The sequence below is a fragment of the Canis aureus genome, chromosome 24 (genome assembly GCF_053574225.1).
Source record: "Canis aureus isolate CA01 chromosome 24, VMU_Caureus_v.1.0, whole genome shotgun sequence".
Taxonomy (NCBI): Eukaryota; Metazoa; Chordata; class Mammalia; order Carnivora; family Canidae; genus Canis; species Canis aureus.
Genome location: NC_135634.1, coordinates 29,644,139 through 29,664,357, shown reverse-complemented (window position 1 = coordinate 29,664,357; position 20,219 = coordinate 29,644,139). Strand labels below are relative to the sequence as shown.

At 34.9% G+C, this 20,219-nt stretch overlaps 1 protein-coding gene and 1 long non-coding RNA gene across 18 annotated transcripts in view; one reads left to right on the top strand and one right to left on the bottom strand.

Annotated features, from left to right (window-relative positions):
- The window catches only part of HMBOX1 (homeobox containing 1), a 191,070-nt gene that overhangs the window by 53,559 nt on the left and 117,292 nt on the right, over window positions 1–20,219 (top strand). The window lies entirely within an intron of this gene.
- LOC144295968 (uncharacterized) overlaps window positions 1–20,219 on the bottom strand; it is a 39,482-nt gene that overhangs the window by 297 nt on the left and 18,966 nt on the right. The gene's annotated exons all lie outside the window — the stretch shown is intronic.

The window sequence follows — 20,219 nt, the reverse complement described above, 5'->3', positions numbered from 1 at the left end:
GAAAATTAATGTTTGTCCTTGAACCTAGTAGAATCTGTTGTGGGTATAAAATTAAACAAAGCTTTGTACGCTGCACAAGACCTCTGCAACTTTAAGATATTATGGGGATGATATGTCTAAAGTGCCACTTAGAAAAGGCTCATTAAAAATAAAACATTCACACTCCTATGAAGCAGCAAGGGGCATCTTTTCAGTCTCTTCATTTCTTTATCTGTACTAGCCTCCCAATCCTCTAAGGAAATTCAGTCCACCTCTAAAAACCTAGGGCACATGTTACCACCTCCATAAATTCTCTCTTTGTGCCCTAAATTAAAAGTGATTTCACCCCTTAGAATTCAGATGATTTGGCAACCTTTTAATGGATGTAGCAGTTGCCTTATATTTTTATTCTTTTCGATCTACCCACTGTTCTTGAGTAAAACATCTGATATTGTAAACTAAATTAGGCAGAGTCACTCCAACCTTAAATGTGTCTAAGATGACATGGGGAATCTTGGTCTCCTTGGAATTTAGGAGGTCAGGCCTTCTACTTCAAACACACTGTACTTCTGTTTTACATGGTCTCTTGTGTTTTACATACCTCCCCACCCTCAACGTAGGTCTTTTGCGCCTGATGTTGCCTTAGTCTAGAATCAATGTTTCTTTTCTCTCTTTGTTTGTGTGGTACCTATCCTTCAGATCTGAGCTTTATCATTAATTCCTAAGAGAACCCTTTCTGTCCTAAAAGAATCCTAGCCTATTACCAATTCCTAGTGAATCCTTTTTCCTAGGTCAACTGTCCCACATTGTATACCTCAGAACATTCTAGCACAGCACTCATCACAAGTGAAGCTTTGCCATTTGTTTGTAAACAAATGACTTTCAATAATGACTTTCACTAAACCGGAAGCTCCATGAGAGCTGAAATTATGTATGTTTTTATGTTTTTGTTCCCTGTTATATTGCTGTTGCCTCCATGTATACCTATTGCCTGTAGTTCCTGAAACATAGTCTTAACTAGGTAAATAGTGTACATAGTTGTATAAATAGTCCACAAACATCACTTTGACAAACATTGGACCAGAAGCTCTGGACCCTTACATTTTGTCCCTGGCTTACAACTGACTTGTAACTTCTCTCTTAACCTTTCTGTCTTGGTATCTAAAACTGAATAAAACCAGTTCTACTTATGGGGTGTGAACATTAAATGAGAAATGTGAGGATACTTTGAAAGTATAAAATGCTACTCAAATATAAAATTATATGAAACAATGTATAAGTGGAAGACAACTGTCATGGATATAGAATATAATACATGGGCCGTGTCACTGTTATTGATTCTTTAAATCTAGGAATAGAGTTCAATCTCTACTTCCTGTACTTTTGATTTCTTGCTTATTTTACAAATTATAGCTCTCACTATCCATTGTTTAAAGTATTGAATATCATTTATTTCCACTTGTGAAAAGCATATGAGCCTAAATTGCCTAAGACTAGCCTTCAGATTCCTGTTTATGGTCCAGCAAGCCGTATGAATACAGACCTCATCTTTTGCAAAACGCTTATCTCTTTGTTTATAATTACTTAATACTACCTGCTGTGAGGCATAAAGAGATTGTATATGTTATTTTAACTGGATAAAATGGAATAGGAAAACAGTTAAACAAATTGAATGGATACTTTGTTGTATTTTTGGAACTGGGCAAGATACCCTCAACTTTTAAAACAAACTGTTTGGTCATTCCATAATTTTCTTCTACTAGCCTATTAAAATATATTTATGTTGCCCCCCTCTGTTTTCTGTTCCCAGTTCTTCCTACCTTCACTCTTTTTCATTCCTCCCAATTTTTCTTCTTTTTAACTTCAACAATTTGGGTTGCAGGGGAAAAAAACCTGGCACTTAATCAAGAACATGATCTCATTGCTTTCAATGGCTTAGAAAAGAAACATTTTAAAGCAGTTGAAAGATTTCACTTTGGAAAGTAGGTACTGCATAACTAAGTGTGTTGGTTCCCAGCAGAGCCTTGAGTAACCTCTTTCCAGCCATCCTCGTGTTTTTTCTCTTCTACTTCCTGTTCAGTGAGCAATAGCCTAGGTTTAAAAAAAAATAAAATAAAAAAAGCCAGTAAGACTTCCCTTTGGCTCTCTTGCAAGGGTATTGTTTTCTGTTCTTTCATCCTGTACATAATACTTTTATATTTTTGTAGCATAATTATTTCTAGGCTTCATCACCTATACAGACATAAAATGTAACTTTTAGTTCCCTTCTGCTCACACAAACCTTCCAGCCCTTTTCAGAGTTCCCTTAGGTATTTCTGGGAATCTTTGAGTAGAGTGTAACGTGTTCAAAAACATGAAGTGAATATTCTTTTCTTACACTCTGCTTAGGAAGTCCATCCTCCTCAAGCCACCCCACTGTGGTACCTTCTCACTGCTATTGCTGCTGGGTCTTCTGTGAGGGACAGTAGCCAGGAATTCTGTCTTTAGTGCTTTCAGAGTTGCCAGTCTTCAGAGTACCCAAGAGGTGCAAGGTTGAATTAGAGAGTTCACGCTACCTCCCATCTCGACGCCACACTTTGTTCCCAAATCCCAAAGCAGCAGAGTTTATGCACACAGTTTCAGCCTCTCTTGAAAAGGTTTCTTATCTTTTCCATCTATCCTTTTATTTCTGGGCTCAAAACCAGTTCAGAGTGCCAGATAGAAAAAGAACACCATGCCATTTCTTCCATTGTGCTTATTTCATCTCACCCTTCTACTGCTCATCCTCTCAACTGCCTTTAGATTCCTTCTGAAATTTGTATCATCCGTAGTAGTTGCTGAATTCTTAATTATTAATCTTAATTCTTGTAATCAGTTAACCTGTTACATCTTTAAAAACTGGTTTTTGAATAAGTACCTATTGCTACAAAATTCAAAAGATACCAAAGTATATCCAGTGAAAAGACTCCTAGCACCTCCATCCTACGGGTATCAAGTTCCCCACTCTGGAGGAATCAGTATTACCAGTTTCTTCTGTATCCTTCTAGTAATGCTTTATGCATGTATAAACAAATCTATATAGTTAATATATATAGTCTTCCCCTTCTCCTTTGGAAATAACATATATACTTTCCTTGTCTTTGTTCTCTTCACTTGAAGACTGTTTTGTATTAGTACATCAGGAATTTCCTTATTTTTTTGTGGCTGCATTATATGGTTATATCATAACTTATTTGTCTTGTTCCCTAATGGTGGACTTTTAGATTGCTTCTAATCTTTCTGTATTACAAATAATGCTACAAGGAATAACATTTAACATAAGTTATTTTGCCCATGTAAATCTGTGGAGTAAATCCCCAAAACTGTGAGTTGGAGGTTGAAAGTTATATAATTTGGAGTAAATCCCCAAAACTGGAGTTGCTAGGTTGAAAGTTATATAATTTGGAACCTGCTACATTTTCAGTTACTAAATTTTTAGAGTTTGTTTTTGATTTCTAGCTTATATTCTAGGTTCCTTCTTTTAATAAATGAGCAGTATTACCACCTCATTTTATTTGGTGATTGCTTAGGCAGTGCTCAAGAAACATAAATAAGTGGAATAAGGAAAAAATAGATTTAGTTTTTGTTTTCATACTTTTCATAGAGATAAACGTATAAAGAATTATTTCTCTATCCTGGAACAAACCTCAGTATAAGCTCAGTGATAAATGGCAGCTGATACTTAGTGTCTAGAGGTGATAGGGACTGTGAAGAACTGGAGGATGAATGCCTTATTTAAAGGAGGGCACTGCCATTCAACTTCAGCCAGTTTTTGGCACACAAGGTATTACAAGCTCAGTGGTGACTCAGTGGTGAACAGATGCTGCAATTTTTTTCTTTAAAAACAGAAGCCTTCATATTTATATTCAGTCTCCTAACTTTAAAATTCCATGTAGACCAAACAAGACACTTCCATGGGATTGATCCAGCTTGCTAAGCCTCCAATTTATGTCCTCTGCTGTTGTACATACAGAGGTGGCTTTTGGGTCTATTTCTCTAGCTCTAACTCCCACACATTCTGGTTCTTCATCGTCTGCTATCAACTAGATACTGCCTGTAGATGTTCCATAGATAAATATTCAATTCTGCATATCATTGTCTGTATTAAATCTTTATATGTAATTTCCTTACCCTTGCTGGCAATATACAGAATCATGAAGTTCTAATACCTCATTTCTATTTATTTAGTCACCATATCCTATGACTCCCAACAAGCATTTTCTATTTTAGAGGTGTAGACTGTTAGAACTTTAGCAGGCAAGATCAGAAAATACAGCTATTCATTACCTTCTCTCCATGATCTGTACCAGAATTCTTTCTAGATTTTGGTCATTATTTGAAGGGACTGGGAGGATACAATCATAGGTGTTAATAAGTATTAAAATAAAACTTAGCAAGTAAGGTTTTTCCATTTGAAGTCACTGAATGTGTTTTGTTTTATGAGGTATTGGAAGAGTAATTAGTACTTTGAGCCAAAGTCTCCAAATACTGGATTATGATTCCCACTGGATCGAAAACTCTTACCTTCATGGTTTTTTTTTTTATTCCATGTTTCAGAATTTCCTACTAGAGAGGGTTACACAGTTTGCCAGTATTACCTCTTCCCTCCCTCTTCTCAGAGACTTCCGTTGCCCCCATCCCAATCCATCAAAGGTGATTGCACAGTTTTCAGGAGGTAAAAAGTAATTCCTTTCAGATGGTTGGAAACTGCTGCCATTGATGCTTTTTCTCAAATGGTCAGTCATTTTTTATTCATAATTAGAGTAATTAAAAGGTTAGTTAGAGGCACTATAAAGAATTGAATTTGGGGGGAAAAAAGACAAACTTGGGACAATGAGTTCTTGCAGTTACTGGGGGAAAGCAAGCCTTGTCCAAGCAGTTCTTGGCTGAGAGTTGTTTAGCTCTCGATTTCTGCATACTCATGAAACTATTTTCTCATAATTTAGTTTTCCAAATAAACTCCCCTTCTTAGACACAAGTATTTTCAATACAAGCCATTACATTGTTTTTCTGATAGTCTCCTTAAATTAGTTTTCCTTTAGGTTACAGTAACCTTTTTGAAAGATTGATGGTTCATACCTTCAAAGGAGCAAGGGAACTAACATTTCAGGGTGCCTCCTTTGGGGGCCTTCTTTACGTTATTTGATTTTAGTCCTCATAGTGACCCCTTGAGGTAGGTATCACTGTTCACAATTCACAGAGGAGGAAACGCTTAGTCAGATTAAGACGTTTGTACAAGATCAAACTGCTAACAAGTGGTAGAACCTGAGATTTCAAACATGAAACCCCCTTGCTCCAAGTCTCTTATTCTTTTTGTATTATTCCATTTTACTCCCAGTTTTGAATTTTAGAAAGATTATTTTGTTAATGATGAAGATTAAAAAGATTTAGAAATCTTTATAACAAATCTTTAGAATGATTATTTTGTTAATAAGAAAAAAAATGGTGATAGGGAGGACAGTTGGAAACCATGGCACTAATATAACAGAAGAAGTTTCAAGTAAGATAGAGAAGGTCATAGATAAAAGAATCTGCTAAGGGGGAGGGGGGACACCTGGGTGACTCAGTGGTTGAATGTCTGCCTTTGGCTCGAGTTGTGAACCCAGGGTTCTGGAATCGAGCCCCACATGGGGCTACCTGCTCAGCAGGGAGCCTGCTTCTACCTTTCCCTCTGCCGCTCCCCCTGCTTGTGGACTTTTACTCTCTCTGGTAAATAAATAAATAAAATCTTAAAACAAACAAAAAAAAGAACCTGCTAAGGGGGATAATTAAACCATTGGTTTAGCATATACTTGTATTGTTTTAGTTCACTGTATAAAGAGTCGATTTTTCAAGCTATAAATTACAATTTAAAATGACAACCTATCAAATATATGTTGAGGTTATTAACGCTTAGTATTTGGGGATATGGCATAAAGTATAAATCAGAATTTTAAGACTGAATCATTCTCTGCCCTTTGTAGAGATTGTCTTTAATATGAATGTGCTTCATAGGTATTTTTAAATCTTTCCTTTTATTTATACATAACTCATATAAAAGAAGTAGTAAAGAGCATGGGATACGGATTTAGCACATTTTTAATGATGGTTAGACATAATATGAAAGAATTTAAAAGTGATTTGAGTCTGGAAATTATTCCAAAGGTTGAACAAGTCTTGCCACTTATACTTAGATATAAATCCATAGTACAGAGAATGCTTTTTGAGAGCTAGTTGTATTTGGTAGCATATAGTAAATAATTTAAAATATTAATACTTTATATTTGCAAGGTACATTATACTTTATAGTTGTCATTATAGTGTGAGAACTCATGGGTTTGTCAGTAAATACCTGAGGAAAATAACTCAGAATAAGGGAGCTGAAATATATGGAGATTATGTTACAGCAAATAAAACTGAGATAAGCCATTATGATTCTGGAGTAGAATTTGTAATCTTGCTGGGAATGGCCAGGTCATGGGGAACAGAAAGGAACAAAAGAAAGAGAAAATGTCATGGTATCTGCACCCCTAGAATTTTAAAGATGAACATGAGAAAGCTGTGGGCTCCCTAACTCAGGCAGAGAGCCTTTTCTCATGACTTGAGATGCTTTTTATGTCTGTTCAGTCAGGCAATACAAAATGTGAAGCTCTAAAATAACTGTAGTAGACTGTGGGGAATGCAGGGAATAAGAGAAAGTGCAGTGTCCTTGGGATGCTTATAGTGTTATAAGTATTGGGATAAAGTATAAGCTGGCTCCCTGGAATTTGTCTGATTTAGCTTCAATTGTAAAACATAATCTGATTGGCTACCTCCTTATTTTGAATATATATTAGCATATCCTGAGATGTGGAAGGTAAAATACTTCTCTGCTTCTCTTACAATGGAGAGCATATGAAATCCTTCATCCTCTGCCTTTGTATCCTCCTTTTAGCACTCACCTCCTAGTAAATTGACAAGAGGATGCTTCAAAGCTAGTCATAAGAGTAGTTGATGATGCTCTCTAATGTCAATTTAATAGATGCTGGGAATGCCCCAAAATAACATTTCTGTTAACCTGTTGTTGATAATTTCAGAAATTCTACCATTACCAATTCATGCTATTTCCTATTAAATTGGGTCATCCCTAGTAAAGCTATTGATTTAATTTCTATCTAGCCAGGATAATATTTTGTATTTTTAATAGAAATTTTGAGCCATAGGTTCCTCTTTGATCTGGCCTTCCTAGTAGGTCCCACTTCTCTGATTTCATGTTCTGTTGTTCATGCAACTCTAGCCACACTGTCCTCAGTGGTATTTTTTGAACATGATAGTTTCTACCTCGAGGTCTTGATTTTGAATGCTTTTTCCCCTTTATCTACATGACTTGCTTCCTAATGTCATTCAAGTCTTTACTCTGATTTAATTTTATCACTGAGGCTTTTCTGAGCACCCTGTTTAAAGTTGTAACCCCACTACCCACAGTCCCTAAATGCTTTCTCAGCTTTGTCTTTTCTGTTGTACCTTACTATATGTTTGACCTTTTTTTTTTTTAATTTGCCTGTCTTTCACTACGAGAATGTAAGATTTATGTGGACAGGGAATTTTTTTTGTTCATTGCTGTATTTCCTAATGTAATTTCTCACATGTGATAGATGCTCAGTAAATATTTATTGAAAACATAAATGCGTGACTACAAGGTACTGCAGGATTGAAGCTTAAAAATGAGTGCCTCTAGGGAATGTGGATACATTATCTCATAGTATAGTTTTTCTTATGATGTTATTTCTCGAAGTATGTTAAATTTTGCTAATTCCTTTCCAAGAAATACTTGCCTAGAGCCAACTATGGGCAGTTTCTGTTTGCATATTTATAACAATTCTGAACTCAACAAAACCTTAAATGACATGCATTTAAGCAGACCCTATGTTTCTCGATGACTAACTTCGAATTTTTGCTTGCATTTATTGGTAAACTAGTATGAGCACTAACCTGGGAGTCAGGGTTTCTGGCTCCTAATATCAGATTTTTTATTCATCTATAAACAGAGGATTGCAAAACACTGTTAACATCTATTCTAGCTTTATCTAAGATTTTATGATTTCCCTTCCTATAGCTTAATGAAATCTCTTACTCCAATTCTATAATTATTTCATTTATTAAACATTGGAAAACTGCTAGGATAGGGGAAATGCAAAAAAAAAAAAAAAAAAAAAAAAGGAAGAAAATATTGGCCCTTTCAGAAATGCAGAACCACAAGCTTTTGCTTTGGAAGTTGTTTATCAGTACATTATATACTCGCCTGCAAAAGAAAATAGAGGCTTCAAAGTCATGAATGTTAGCCATGGATCAAGGCATGTGGATTGGTTCTGTGAGTAAATTGTTATATTTTAACATCAAAATATCCTAGATGTATGTCAATAGGAATTTTTTTTGTGTATGTTTTAATCCATGGGATAGTTCTATTTTTGAATGATAGTAACACAGGCTTTAAAAATTATTTATAATGGTAATAGACTCTACCTTCAAATTAAATTTTCCTGTTTGTAGTGAAGTAGAATTCTATCAAATTTACCTTCAGTTATGAATAACTTTTTAAGTTTATTTATTACCTCAGCAGTTTAAAAAGTATTAATGCAGGGGTGCCTGAGTGGCTCAGTCTGTTAAACATCCGACTCCTGGTTTCAGTTCAAGTCATGATCTCAAGCTTCTCTGTGTCAGGCTCCATGCTTAACATAGAGTTTGCTTTAGATTCTGTTTATTTCTCTCTCTACCTCTTTCTCCCCACCACCTCTCAAGCAATCAGTCAATCAAATGAAATCTTAAGAAAAAAAAAAGTGTTCATGTACCGCTGTGTCATATTATTTGGGTTCAGTAAATCCAGAGTTGACTAGAGATTCTGTGTGTTTAATTCTGATGCACAGCACAGTTTGGAACAACTGTCCTAAACTGATGTGGAGAAAAAGTGCTGCCTGCTACAATATATTTATACTGCAATTCAATGAGAATGAAGTAGGGTCATTGTGAAACTTAACTGTAACAAGAGTCAAGTACCCTTAGATGTTTATGGTAGGGAATGGAAAATAGTATGATATAAACAGCCACTTCATGTATTTTGAACTTAAGTAGATTTTTAAATCTGAAACTACAACTCTTTCAGATATAAAAGCCACAAGAAAATGGTATCTAAACCTACACTGGTATAAAGGTGGTCAGGAGACAAGGCCACATATAGAAACAGAGATGTTGTCTCAGCCTCTGACCTAAGGATAAGTATTCCCTAACATTTCGCAGCATAGTTTGATAGAGTTTACTGGTGACCTTCTATTAATAATAAAAGAATGCATATTTTTATTTTCAGGTTACATCATTATTTTAGAATGGAAAAAAGTAGGGAATATTTTGAAGGTAACATCAAAAACCACTATGTATTTTAAAATAATCAAACCTGTAACTAGGGCAGCCTGGGTGGCTCAGTGGTTTAGCGCCGCCTTCAGCCCAGGGCGTTATCCTGGAGACCCGGGATCCAGTCCCATGTTGGGCTCCCTGCATGGAGCCTGCTTCTCCCTCTGCCTGTGTCTCTGCCTCTCTCCCTGACTCTGTGTCTCTCATGAATAAATAAATAAAATCTTAAAAAAACAAAAACAAAAACCTGTAACTTCTTTATTAAACCACTGTAGTAAATTCTAGAGGGCATGTGGCAGTCATGTGGCTCCTATGATTAATTGTGTTTATTGATAAAGCTTTAAGGTCATCCAATAATGAAGCATAATAGTTAGAGACTCCTTTCTAGAAGCCAAAAAAATAGAAATGTTCCACCTCTTCTATTCATGAATTAGTTCAACAAATACTGTAGTGCCTGTTATGTTCCAGATACTACTTTAGGAGCAGATACAGATAATAGACAGTTGTGACACAGATAATAGACAATATAAATATATAATATGCCGAAGATTAATATTTGCTTAGAGGATAAAGAAAGCAAAAGTGAAACTCCTTTGCTTTTTTAAAAAAGCTGAGTGGACGGCCCCAGTGGCGCAGCGGTTTAGCACCGCCTGCAGCCCAGGGCGTGATCCTGGAGACCCTGGATCGAGTCCCATGTCGGGCTCTGCATGGAGCCTGCTTGTCCCTCTGCCTGTGTCTCTGCCTCTCTCTCTCTCTCTCTGTGTCTCTATGAATGAATAAATAAAATCTTTAAAAAATAAAATAAAATAAAAAAAATAAAAAAGCTGAGTTTAGGGAAGGGAAGTCTGGGATGAAAAGAAGCCTGGTTTAGTTAACATCATAGATAGTTTAATCACTGCTTCTTGAATGAATGTGCAGAAAACTTTTGTCTGCAAATTTAGTACACACAAAATTGATAGTGGGAGAAAGTAATGTAATTTTAGCTCTAGGACAGGAAAACTAATAGTTCCCTGTATTCTGCTCTGATTAGGCATTTTGCAGAAGTGTTGTTGAATTTGGGGAGCCACTTTCTGAGAGAAGACAGGATCATGACAAACTGTGTCAAACTAGAATCAGGACTGGGAATATTTAGCATGGAGACTCTTTGCAAAATTATATAGATAATTTTAAAAGCTGCCTTGTCGAAGAGAAAAGAAGAAATTTAGTCTGTATTGATTCAGCCAGACAAGTGGCTGAATTTATAAGTTATAAGAAACTGTTTAGAATTTATAAAAAAAAAAAAAAAAAGATCTTTATCAGCAAAATGCTCCCATTAAATTTTCCTGTTGCCGGAGATGTAGGAAAAGCTACATGAGTATTTATATATACGTCTTTAAAATTTTGAGAAGTAGTATATGTAATAATTCTTTTGGAATAAAAATTTCCATGATATGCAATATCCTTTAACCATGAATTATAATGAGTAAAACTTGATAAAAGCATTAGACTTTTTTAGTGGTGTATCTGTTACTCAACTTGTTGCACAGTATCTATCACAAACATTGCCCCAGAAAAATGATAAAAAAACAAACTGTATCCTTAAACTTGTATTTGCAGAAAGGTGAATGAAGCCTGACATAAGTACTTAATAGTTACAGTTCTAATAAGAAAAGGGAAGTCCATTAGCTGATTGATGTTGGGCAAGTAGTGTTTTGTCTTAATTACCTACCTTAGGGGATTGTGAGATTAAATGAGTTTATATGTGTAAAGCATTTATCCGGTGAGTATCTGGCCCAGGGAAGTATATATTAAATAGTGTTAGTAGTTGTTGTTTACAATTTTAAACTACCTGGAGGCATTATTTAAGAGATTAGTATTCTTATCTAGATGAGTTTTTAATTTGTAATATCTGTGGTTCTGTTTTCCTCATGTCACCAAGCAGAACTCTGCATGTGCCTCTCAAATAACAGCAAAATGTGATAAGGCCTCATTTATCTACTATTGTCCAGGGGTAAAGTGTTTAACATAAGTGAAACACCTTCTGATTAACTTCCTAAAATGTCAACTTCTAACCATTTCAACTTTTAAAAATCAGTGTATCATGTACTTTCCTGCCTTTTGTATTTAAACAAAGACCTTAAACATGGCTTTAACTTTTTGATGTTAGCGTTTTATGTATGTATCTGTAGATCTATCTATAATTATAATTTGTTTTCATATATTTTATTTTGGTCTTTTCAGGGAGCTATCATTTTTTTCTGTGGTAAAGCCTTTTTATACATTCCCAACCACTTTCTAAATTTCTGTGTCTAATCTACTCTGGGTTTGAAAACCAGATATTCAAGCTTGCTAAGAATTACATGTTAAAATGATTAAAATGTCTGGAATTTGCTTGAAAATAATTATCCACTCCCCTCCCTTCTTCTTTTTTATTTTTTTTATTTTTATTTTTATTTTTATTTTTTTTTGCGGGCGAGATGGCCGACAGGGCCATCAGGCCGCGCCTCCCCCCTCTTAATTATTCAAGCTAGGTGATAGGCACTTAAGCATTTATTTCTCTGTTCTAACTGCCCCTGTATATTTTTGCAAATTTTCATAATAAAAAATTTTTTAAACCACCATTAATTAATTTATTTATTTACTCAATACAGGTTTGTGTGTTATGTTTATTGACATCTTTTTTTTTTTAAAGATTTACTTATTTATTTTGGAGAGAGAGAGCATGAGCAGGAGGGGTGGAGGGAGAGGGAGAGAGAATCTCAAGCTGACTCCAAGCTGAGCACGGAGCCGATGAAGAAGGGCTCAATCCTATGACCCTGAGATAACAACCTGAGCTGAAACCAAGAATTGACTTGGGTACCACCCAGGCACCCCTTATGTTTATTTATATATTTGTGTGTGTGTGTGTGTGTGTGTGTGTGTGTGTGTGTGTGTGTCTTAATGTGTATCTAGTCAGGAAGAAGAATCAGTTCTGTAAATTCTGTGAATTCACAATCTATAAATTGAAAAAACTAAGAGCATCTAATTTATAAGATCATGAAGTTACATATTTTAACACATATTTTACTTTCTTTTAAATAGTCTCAATGGTAACACTGAGTTTTGTGTGAAGTGCTGACCAAGCAATAAAAGGAGCTCTGTAATGGTTGTTTTAAACTTCTGAGAATTCTTTTCTGGTCCAAATCTGGGCATGAAGGGGGTCACTGATTGATGTTTGCAATATCTGCTATCACTTCTCCTTTTGATGGCTTGCTTGTTGCCTATGCTATAGCCAAGCTATGTCTTTACCCTCTTTTATGCTTCACTTTCTTCCTAAAGCCTTATACTCCTTGTTTACTTCTTTCTTTTCTGACTTAAATATTCTGTCCTTTCTGTGTTTATTATTGAGTGAAATAGATGCATGCTGAACTGCACAGTATAAATTCAATTGTAAATCACCACTGATATACTGGATTCACAATTAAGCATTTCCTGAGGTGGGAGTATAAATTATTTCCTCTTTGGGAGTCAATTTGAAAAAACCCTATCATAACTTAAAATGTATATAATCTTTGTCACAACTGTTTCTCTGCTGGTAATTTATCATAAAGTTATACTCACCCTTGTACAAAGATGTATGAAGAAACTAAACAGTGGGTGGGTGGAAGAGAAAATGGAGTTTGAGGGTGGGAGACAGGCTTACCTTTTATAGGTCTTTTGAAATTCATCTTTTCCTTTTAAAAAAAAAAAGAAAAGAAATTCACCTTTTCCTTTACCCTACTTTTTATGTTAAAAGGAAAAAGTAGGGCTGAAAAAAAAGCCTTCTTGCTACTTGTGGATTATACAACATATACAGGATCTTTAGATTACATTTTTCTTCAGGGGTCAACAATGCTGACAGTAGGTTTCTTCATTGTTCAGCCTGACTTTGTACAAGGTTTCAACAACCCTAAATTAATTATTTGATAACTGAATCCATTTCTGATAGTAGGAATTTTTTACAATTTTATTGCATAAATGTGTGTATGTATATTATATAAAAATGTCTATCCTTCTTGGCCATATTCCAAATACACATACCCATCTTTAACCTCAAGTCCATTACCTGATGACTACCTGTTTTTCTCTGTATGCTCATGTACTTAAGTAGATGTGTATGTATGCATATAGCTATACCACTGACATAAGACATATACACATAAAGAGGATTTTTTTGGTTGTAGTTTTTTGTTTTTTTTTTTTTAAGATTTTATTCATTCGTGAGGGACAGAGAGGCAGAAACCTAGGCAGAGGGAGAAGCAGGTTCCTTGAGGAGAGCCCAATGTAGGACTTGATCCCGGAACTCTGGGATGGCACCCTGAACTGAAGCCAAATGCTCAACCGCTGAGCCACCCAGGCATCCTATATCATACTCATTTGATTGCGTTTTTCTTTTTTTTCTTTTCTTTCTTTTTTTTTTTTTTTACTCAATAAGTGCAATATGCAAATCCCCACTGAGTTACCTAATAAAACTAATTTACTCTTTTTAATTATTGCATTGTGTTAATTGATCAAATTGTATTTTATTCAGCAATTCCTGTATTGATTGAAACAACTCTGTTTATAGAGACGAGAAATTGTAAAGTAAATGATAGTAAATATCTTTGTACATATTATGTATGATTACTTTTATTTCTATATAATAGATTCCCAGGAATTAGACTGCTAGGTCAAAGGTATAAGTACATTTAATTTGATAAGTGGTCCAGATTCCTTCCAAAAGAATGTCATAATTTATTTGGACAGTGCCTTTTTGAGAAGATACCAATCTTTTAAGTTTTAGCTGAAGTGATATCTCATTGTTAAACCATGTAATTGTTGTTTTGCCTTTAGCAAGTTTGAGTATTTTTTATAAACTTGACAACTTGGGTCTGCTCTCTCTCTACATGTCAAATGTTTTTTCCAGTTTAATTGCTGAGTTTGTTTATGCCTTTTTTCACTTTTTATGTCTAGGAAATTTTAAACTTTTATGTCTGTCTTCAAATTTCTGCTCTTGGTTAAGATTGTTTAGAAGACATGTCATCTTATAAATTATGTTGTAGAATGTATTGCTGTGTTTTATTTTTTTCATTTGTCCTTTATCCTATCTGGAATTTATTTATTTATTTTTATAAATAATGTTAAGATAAAGATCTTTTTTTTTTTTGCTAGATGATAACCAGTTTTTTGATGATTGTTTTAAAAAATAATATATCCTTTTCTCTAAAAATAGAATTTAACTTCTGACTTGTACATTTTTTTCATATGTTCTGGAATCTTTAAGTTCTTTATTCATTCCACTCATTTGTGTGTCTATTCTTAAGTCTGTGCCATATTCATTTAATTAGTGTCTCTTGAATGTATTCTGATATGGTCAGGGAAAGTTTTCTCACTTTTTTGGTGGTCCTTAAGCTTTCTGCTTTATAACTTTAAGATACTATTTTTAAATTAAAAAATAAAGCTTTTGAGGTTATTTCTCAATGAATGTATAAATGCTGGGGAATAGTACTGTGAGTGAAATATTTTTCCCATTATTTTTGTAGGTGTTTCTCTACAAACTAGGGAGATTTTTAAATTAATTTTAACTGTATTGTATCATACCTCTTCTTGATAATTTATTTTTATTAATTTCAGTTTTATTTTACTAGAATTGCCTGCATTTTATAATATTCCATTAGGTCATTAACAAAAAGATATTTTTCTCTTTCATTCTGATATTATGCCAATTAATTCATTTTCATGTCTTAATTAGTTTCTATAATCTTCAAGTCAGTATTGAATTTTAAAGGGGTTAGTGGACTTCCTGTTCTAATCCCTAAATTTATTAATTTGATTTATTGAATGAGTAATAGCATTCATATGGTTAAAATAATAAATAAGTTTCCTGTGAACAGGCTCCTTCCCACTCTTTCCCTAATCTTTTAAGTTTTCACCCTGCACTCAGTAACCACTGTGATTGGATCACTTCCATAGATCATCAAATTTCCATACAGAAGCAAGTTCTTGATATACATATAAACATGCAAGTGCACATTTATGTATACTATATGTACATATATATGGTGTTCATGCAACCTTAATTTTATTTGAAATGGTTGTAGTATTTTGCTATATGTGGTACTTGCTATTGTTCTTTTTTCAAAAGGCTTAATTTTTTTCCTATTTTTTCCCATAGAGCTTTTATGAAAAATGGTGGCTGAATTTTATCAAATGCCTTTTGAGCATCAACTGATACAATGATAAGATATTTTTCTCCTTAATTTGTAGATGTATTGGGTTTGTTGATTAAAAACGAACCACTCTTGGGACGCCTGGATAGCTCAGCGGTTTAGCGCCGCCTTCAGCCCAAGGCCTGATCTTCGAGACCCGGGATTGAGTCCCACGTCAGGCTCCCTGCATGGAGCCTACTTCTCCCTCTGCCTGTGTCTCTGCCCCTCTCTCTCTTTTTGTCTCTCTCTGTGTCTCTCATGAATAAATAAATAAAAATCTTAAAAAAAAAAAAAGAACCACTCTTGTATTTCTGCTATCAATTATGGTAGTATATTACTTTTGACATGTGGCTTGACTCTGTTGTCTAATTTGATTTTTTTTTTAATTTAAAATTATATTTAACTTTTAAGTGAAATTGGCTTATGAGTACCTTTATTAGATTTGGCATTGAGTTGCTTTGACCTCATAAAATGACTTGGAACATGTTTTGTATTTTTCTATGGTTTAATATTATTAGAATTCTGGTTTTTTGAAAGATTAAGAATCTGCTGAGAACCCAGCTGGTCTTGGTATCTTTTCGTATAGTAGTTTTTTTAATTACCTTTAATTTGTGGTACTTGGTTCTACTCAAGGATTCATTTCTCGGGTTAATTTTGATATTTTCTCTTGCACTGGGAAATCATCCTCTCTTTCAGGTTTTCAAATTAATTGCCATGAAATTGTATTGTGTTGTTGTGGTTTATTTTAGTTTTGTCTTATTTTCTTAATTATCACCTATGCTTATGGTTTTATTTCTCTTGTTATGAATCTTGTGAGTTTTTACTCTCCTTGGTCCCCCCCTACCTTTTTTTTTAACCCACTCATTAGACTCTGAGTGATTATTTCATCATTTTTCAAAGAGATTTATAGATTTATGTTCTCTATAACCTCTTTATGTTAATTTTATGTATTATCTCTTAGTTTCTTCTTCGTAGTTTTTTTTTGTTTTTAAGATTCTGTTTATTTAAGAGAGGGAGAGAGAGCCAGAGCCTGGGGGGTGGGGAGAGGGAGTTGGAGGAAGAGGGAGAGGCAGACTACCCACTGAGCAGGAGCCCAGCTTGGGTTGGTGCTCAATCCCAGGACCCCAAGATCACAACCTGAGCCGAAGGTACACACTCAACCTACTGAGCCACTCAAGCACATCTCTCCCTAGTTTATTTTGGTATATTTTGTTTCTTTTCTCATTTCTTTTCACAGTGTTTTTCTCCCTTGCCTTTAAAAAAAAAATTAAAATTCTTAAAGGCTGTTAAGCTTACTTCTGAATATATTTTGCTGGAATTAAAATCCCATGGATTTTAATTCTTTTTATTGTTTTGTTTTTGTTTTTGTTTTTGTTTTTGTTTTTGTCATAGGTTACCACAGAGAGCATGATTTCCCTTTTGATTTCCTATTTGATCCATAGACTATCTAGTATCATCTCATAGTTTTAAGAAAAGATATTGTAATTTTTTTCCAAATTGTTTAGATATATCTCTGAAATTAGTTAAAACTTTCATTATGACCATGTTTATGATCAATCATGAAATGAACATAGGTAGAAATAATCTGTTTTTTGTTAGAGGGTTATAAAGGGTTTTAAAAATCATGTTTATTGATAATATAATTAAATTTATTTTTTCTTCTTTCCAACTGTATTTGTTCATTCCAAAAGGTATACTGCAATTACTAAGTGTACTTGTATTTTTAAAAATAAATTTATTGGGATCCCTGGGTGGCGCAGCGGTTTAGCGCCTGCATTTGGCCCAGGGCGCGATCCTGGAGACCTGGGATTGAATCCCACATCGGGCTCCCGGTGCATGGAGCCTGCTTCTCCCTCTGCCTTGTCTCTGCCTCTCTCTCTTTCTCTGTGTGACTATCATAAATAAATTTAAAAAATTTTAAAAATATTCATAAAAATAAATTTATTAATGTTCTAATAAGTTTTACTTTATTACCTGCTGTGTTTTTTGGTATATACAGTTTTTTAACTCTTATATTTTAGTCATAAACCACATATTTTATAATTGTATAATCTTTTTCTTTACCCCAGTAAGTACTTTTGACCATAAATTATACCTTGACTGATGTGTGTTTCCTTGCAGTTACCTGAAAACAAAATACCCTTTTCCCCCAAAAGATACTCATTGCTTTCCCTGGTGGCTGTGTAACCTTGAAGAGATAAGACCTTCAGAATACTTTTATTTTCTGCCTCTCTTCCTTTTCCACCTTATCCTCATGAGATCTTGGAAGTATTTTTACCTCTGCCTACCTTCATCTCACATGTCTACAACTCTTCTACTTTGAATAGTTTAGAAATTTATTAATATTTCTTTTATGATATAGTCTTTTTGTTTCAAGAGTCTTTATCATGTAAATTATACATTCCTAGACGTATATAAATGTGTATTATATAACAAAGTGAAAATTTCATTAATTACAATATTACTCTTTCTCTTCATCGTCTGTTACTACATCTCTTTTTCTGGTTTATTTTTTTCTTCGTTAGAACCTTTTCTCAATTATTGTTCTTAGTTGGGCTGCCTGAGAAAATACACTGGATTTTTGCATATTTGCAATTTTTTTAATGTACCAAAATCTAAGCTTTGTTGGTACAGAATTATTTCCTCTCTGTCATCTGTGAATGTTCTTCAACTCTTTTTTTTTTTTTTTTTAAAGATTTACTTACTTTGGAGAGAGAGAGAGAGAGTGTGTGTGAAGGGGGCAGATAGTGGTAGTGAGTGAGGGAGAGAATCTCAAGCAGACTATCCATTGACACAGAGCCTGAGAAGTGGGTCTCAATTTTATGACCCTGAGATCACAACCTGAGCCAAAATCAAGAGTCAGATAGTTAACTGAGCTACACAGGCACCCCTCTCTTTTTAAAGATGAAGAGTCCGGGATCCCTGGGTGGTGCAGCGGTTTGGCGCCTGCCTTTGGCCCAGGGCGCGATCCTGGAGAACCGGGGTCGAATCCCACATCGGGCTCCCGGTGCATGGAGCCTGCTTCTTCCTCTGCCTGTGTCTCTGCCTCTCTCTCTCTCTCTGTGACTATCATAAATAAATAAAAATTAAAAAAAAATTTTAAAGATGAAGAGTCCAATGAGGAACTGGTTTTTTAACTTTTATAGATACTTGCTTTTTAGAGCTAGATGCTTAATGTGATCCAGCATCCATGAACTTTTATCCCTAAAACCTCTTTTTTTGTTTTTAAATTTAGAGTTCTTTTGTTTTTTTCTGACTATAGTTGACACACAATATTACCTTAGTTTCAGGTATACAACATAGTGATTCAACATCTCTAAATGTTATGCTATGCTCACCACAAGCGTAGCTACCATCTGTCACCAAACGATGCTTTTGTAGTATCATTGATTATATTCCGCATGCTATGCCTTTTATTCCCATGACTTATTCATTTCATAATGGGGAAGCCTGTATCTCCTGCTTTCTTTTGTCGATTTTGCTCATTCCCCCCACCTTCCTTCCCTCTGGCAACCATCAGTGTGTTTTCTGTATTCATAGGTCTGATTCTGCTTTTTGTTTCTTTATTTGTTTTATTTTTTAGATTCCATGTATGAGTGAAATCATATGGTATTTGTCTTTCTCAATCTGACTTATATCTGACCCTCTGGATCCATCCCTGTCTCAGATTCCATTGTTTTTTATGGCTGAGTAATACTCCATTTATATATATGGCACATCTTTATCCGTTCATCTGTCAGTGGACACTTAGGTTGCTTCTATATTTTGGCTATTGTAAATAATGCTGCAATAAACATAAAGATGAATATATTTTTTTATTTATTGTTTTCATTTTCTTTGATAAATACCCAGTAATGGAATTACTGGATCATAAGGTATTTCTATTTTTAATTTTTTGAGAAACCTCCATACTATTTTCCATAATGGCTGTGTCATTTTACATTTTTACCAGCAACACAGGAAGGTTTCATTTTTTTCCACATCTTTGTCAATACTTGTTATTTTCTGCTTTGTTTTTTTTAAGTAATGGCTTTCCCCCCCATTTTTTTAGATTTACATATTTATTTTAGAGAGGGAAAGAAAGCACACATGAGGGTGGAGGGGCAGAGGAAGAGGGAAGGAGAGTTGTAAGCAGATTCTGTGCTCTTGATGCTGAGCCTGACTTGGGGCTAATTCTCAGGACCCTGGGATCTTTTTTTTTTTTTTTTTAATTTTTTTTTAATTTATTCATGATAGTCACACATAGAGAGAGAGGCAGAGACACAGGCAGAGGGAGAAGCAGGCTCCATGCACTGGAAGCCCAATGTGGGATTCGATCCTGGGTCTGCAGGATCGCGCCCTGGGCCAAAGGCAGGCGCTAAACCGCTGCGCCACCCAGGGATCCCAGGACCCTGGGATCTTGACGTGAACCTAAACCAAGAGTCATATGCTTAACTGGCTGCAAGCGCCCCTGATAAGGCCTTTTTAATGGCTGTGATTTTAATCTTTATTTAATTTTTAAAAAGATTTTATTTATTTTCATGAGAGACACACACAGAGAGGCAGAGACATAATAGGCAGAGGGAGAAATAGGCTCCATGCAGGGAGCTACTGATGTGGGACTCGATCCCAGGACTCCAGGATCACACCCTGAGCCAAAGGCAGATTGCTCAACTGTTGAGCCACCCAGCCGGC